At 42.6% G+C, this 4934-nt stretch overlaps 1 pseudogene; it reads left to right on the top strand.

The window, feature by feature from the left end:
* The first annotated feature begins 643 nt into the window (after positions 1-643).
* On the top strand, positions 644-2325 carry LOC103641020 (uncharacterized; annotated as a pseudogene).
* Positions 2326-4934: the final 2609 nt, after the last annotated feature.

Here is a 4934-nt window from a genome sequence, read left to right as displayed (position 1 = left end):
GAAGTTGCATCATTAAGTTTGTTCTAGATTTTTGCTACTAAATAACAACGTAAAATTTTATTAATTACGCCTATTTGATTTGAGAGCTCGAGTAGACAAGATCATTAGGCTCTGAAATCTATCTTCTGGAGGACCAAGGCCATTAAAGTAGAGGTACTCTTGCTCTGTATATATCCGACGTTTGGGTTACTTAATCGGTGATTGTGTGATCTTGTAGTTATGGTCCAAAATTGTATATGGCACAAAGATGACTTTGTTAGTTCCTAAGTTCGTATAGTGTAACAGATCTATTTCTATTAATTGGAACATTGCAAAAATGATATTTTAGCTAATGAGGGTGCCAATCGCCTAAGAGACCAAATCTGCATTGATTTCAAATGTACTTTAATATTCAATCCTTGTGGTCAGTAAAGCATATGTTTCAAAAGCAGGCCTTACTATTTGCCCGACAATTCTTTTTGGTGAACACGTCCCCTTGATGTGGTGTTGAATGCCTCACTAATTAGATATTGACGTGATCTTGTTTGAATTAAGGAGAATTATTATTGACAGTTCTAAAATGTTTGTTCTGGTTTGATTTAGTACTTGTTAACAATTTGGTGTCTATAGCTTTGCTAACTTGTGGGTTTTCTCTCATGGTTCTTTCAGCAGCAATGGCCTCACTATTTCTTCTAAATTACCAATATTCTCGGACATGTACACTCTCACGATAGCAAGTGTAGACCCACAGTTTATCGCAGCAAACAAGCCAATCCATTTCACTAAGAGCGTGACAAAGTGGTATGTGCCAAGTGATCTTCAATTTAGCACACTAAAAAATTTTAGTCTCTAGTAGATGCATCTCTTGTGAAAATCTGAACTATAATGTATTTAATTGTATTTTAAATATTAAATGTCTACTATCCAAAGTGCAGTCAACTCATACCCCTGTCAACTTTAGGATTTCGTGATTAGATGTTCATGTATGATGTACCTAAAACCCATATATGGTTTCCATAGCATCTAGCTGAGTTAGATGGCTAACTACTAGGTGAGGGTGTTCCAATCCTGAAGCTAATAGATAGTTATGATAAGATAAATGTCCTTACTGTTTGTCTCTTTTTTCTTACTCATATTTCTCGCCAGTAACAATTGTTGGTATGAATATTTGGGAAATAAAGCATTATAAATACAAATTTCAAATATTATAAATAGCATAGAAAGTATGTGATGAAGGTGTTGCAAGCGCGCGACCTCCCCATTCGTGGGCATGTGCTTGCATAGAAAAAATGGCGAGCGGTGTTTTCGCTAGCCTCGTGTATCCATGGAGGCGCGCAGACTATGGAATGAAGTGCGCCCGCGTGCTTGTAGCGGCGGTGGCATGACCATGCACCCGCACATAGAAGAAGCCGGTGACGAAGGCGTTGTAGTTGTTGCCTCCCCATTTGTGGACATGTACTCCACATATTACTTTTCTTTTTTTGTAGCTATATACATGTATATCTATCTTGTTGCAATGCTAAATTTTAGATTTATAAAATATCGTATGAATCTTATGAGAATGTTTTTCTAATCTCCTGATGTGGAGTTTTCAGAATGATCATGAGAGTACATAAAGTATGTTCTTATAGCAACAACACGTAGTTGCTTTGCACCCACTTCATGTTCCTGCAACCTATAAATAAAAATAGTGTTTAGTAACTTGATATGCATATCTATACTACTCCTTAAGAGCGCAACGAGAGCGTGCACCGGGGCATCACCATGCCCCTGCTCGCCCCCTCCACGCCCACGCTCACCCGCCCTGAAGTCACGGAGCCGCAACGAAGGCGTACCTGCCCCCCCCCCCGCGCGCTCACCCGCGATCCGCACCTCTCCGCCGCCGCCGCGACCACCAAGGATCTGCTTCTTGCTGCCCGCCCTGAAGTCACGGAACCCTTCTTCTTCGCTCTGCCACCTGCGGCACCTCGCCGAGCTCCGCATCGAAACTGCGTTGTTGCCTTCTCCGCGCTCTGCGCTGAACACGTGCAGCGCAAGCGTCGCTGCCTCCTCCCGGCCTCCACCAGATGCAAGATGACAAGAGGATGCTGCTCGAGATGTCCCCTTGGATCCCGCGCTAAACGCCCCGTCACCTCCGCCGACAGCATCAAGCTCATGTCCCTCCCCCACCTCACTGCAATAGATTCTTCGGTTGTGGAACTTATGGAGAGTTTTGAGTCGTGGTGGTGTATAAAGCAGTCGTCAAGCACAAACTCCTCCAAAGTACCATCAGGATCCTACAACAGAAGAGTTAGCCAAAACACTCGATTGTTGGCCATCAATGAATTATTATATCACGGATTGTAGATTTTTAAGTATGTGTTCATTTCGAATGTATTTATAAAGGACACTACTTTGCAATCCTAATGACTGATATTTTGCAAGTTCTTATGCCATGGAAATCCAACGAATGTCACACCCTTTTCGCAATAGATCATGTTAAAAGCATGTGACTTTTATCGACTTTACACCGACTCAAGATTGGTGTAAACACATGCCATATAAGAGGTTTGCGGAAGCGATTACCATGACCTCAAAGAAATATAAGATTGCTTACAACAAGAAACGTTCTGGATGGGCGGAGGATATCTTTAAGTGGGAACATACAATTCAGACTGGTGTTCCAATTGACTTAAGAGGGTATTTTCTTCGTACCACCTTCTCAGCAGTTTAATTTTTTTATGATAATCATTGTATAAAACATAGTTGGCCAAACATTATTCTATAGGTTTAATACTAGCTACCTCGTTCTACAAGCTATGACCATGTGGGGGAATGACAGACAAATGAAATTTGTTGGGGTAAGTGTAGTACGTTCATTTTATGTTCAAAACATACATTCCAGCTACCTCGTTTTACAAGATAATATGTTTTGTTCTCTTATGTCTTTGTCTGTAGGATGCAAAGATTTTTCGAAGGAACTTTGTGATTGATCTGTTAAGTTATGAGGACAATTCGTGCCGATATGTCATCCCTGCAAACATACAACAGAGACTTATCGATATCGCTAAAAAGGATTAGCTGATTAGTGTACGGTTGTCGACACATTTGTCTGTAATTAAAAATTCTAAATTAACTTTTTAGAAATAATTTGTGTGATATTGATAATGTTTTCCACACGGATTTTGCATATTATAGTGATGTTTGTCGTTCCGTATCAATGTTTCATACAAATCTTTTACTTCCGTCGCAACGCACGGGCACATATCAATAACAATATAACACACATATGTACATAAGTTATCGTGTTATTATACGGTTTCGTTGCAACGCACGGGCACTCACCTAGTATAGCATAAAAGCCGACCTAATTAAATGCCACCCTCTGCAGTGATTTATTCATACTCATACAGAACATTGTGGTGCCAAAAGCCACTGTTGCCATAGTAATTCGACTTCCAGTAGTGCAATTATATGTCACTATGGTCGGTCAACTCAGCACATGTTCACTGCTGCTACTATCGATCTTCTGTTGTGTAACAGACCACCAATCAAGTGAAAATGGTCTAGGACAAAATCAAGTGGGCAACTTTCTGAATATTCTTGTCATGTAAAGTAGTAAATAAGGTCTACATGCACTTAAATTATAGGGGGAAACTTAGTTCCGGGGAGGATTAAAAGATGCGTATAAAACAAGTGTTGAATATCAATGTGACATGAGATGAAGTATATATCGTACTTAATTACCCTGTACCCTTCCTTAAAAAATAGGGTGCTCTGCTAGCTTCATAAGAAACAACCAAACTGAATTTTCCATGACTGGCAAGCGATGAAATGGTAGAACGGTAGAGTACTCAGGACAAGAGATATCAAGCAAGCAAAGGCTTTGTTGTGCGGCCTGCATGGGAATGTTTATTGAGTTGCACACATTGCCACGGGAAGCACATACATATCTTAGAGATCAGTGTTGGGACAAGGACGGAACAAGCCCTCGATCATCCCTACGTGTTTACTAATCAATTGATTGAGCGTCTGACGCAGAGCAAACTACCGAAGAGAAGGGGGTTGCCCTCCACAGTGGGCACAAAGTTCAAAGGCATATTCCCTCTTTGATAGCAAAAGAGGCGAAAGCCTTCAACTCACGAGGGGTCGACCCGCAGCCACCAATGAGAGGCGGATGCTGCAAAGGCCTTGCTAGGGTCTTCATCAAGGTCAGGCGCATCGAGGTCACTCTTCACCCCCTAGGGCGAAGGCACGAAGGTCACTCTTCACCCCCTTGGGCCAATCCCTTATTAGGCCTGGCTGGAGCCGGCCTCCAACGAGTTAGAAAATTTGGTGTAACTAGGGAAAAGTCGTTCCCACCCTGTAATTACCGAATTCTGCAGTATATTTTAAGAATGTAGCAGGTAACCGGAGGAATGAATGTATTTAGGCCACGTACCCCTAGTTTCCCTATAAATACCCATGTCTTGTAGCTGGACAAGACATGGTTGATAAGACATTTGAGCTCCTAGGCATCCATTTTGTCGTGCCACCTTCTTGCGACCGGTCACCCAGTTATCGAGTGCTTGGGCCCACAGTTTTTGGATCCAACATTTGGTGCCCATCGTGCTTGCGTTCGAAGAACAACCCACGATGGCTTCAAAAAAACAAACACCAAGGCCAAAATCCTCCTCTTAGTATGATGCCACAAAAGCAGCCCTCATCACCAAAAAGGGCAAGGCCACCTTCACCGACGACATTCCAGCTAGCCAAGCAAACAACACCACCACCAACAAATTGAAGGCAGGAAACACCCAACTACCTCCGAGCGACGACCCACGTACCCCAGAAGGGTTCCCACACTTGCAGCTCTGAGAGCCGGAGCGAAGACCACACTAACACAAAGAGCCACCACTACCATGCCAAAATATGGTCAAATATGACAAGAAGCATGTTCCCACCCACCCCACTTGGGTTTGTGCCCCTCGAACACC

The sequence above is a fragment of the Zea mays genome, chromosome 10 (genome assembly GCF_902167145.1).
Source record: "Zea mays cultivar B73 chromosome 10, Zm-B73-REFERENCE-NAM-5.0, whole genome shotgun sequence".
NCBI classification, from domain to species: domain Eukaryota; kingdom Viridiplantae; phylum Streptophyta; class Magnoliopsida; order Poales; family Poaceae; genus Zea; species Zea mays.
This window is presented reverse-complemented; position numbering and strand designations above follow the sequence as displayed.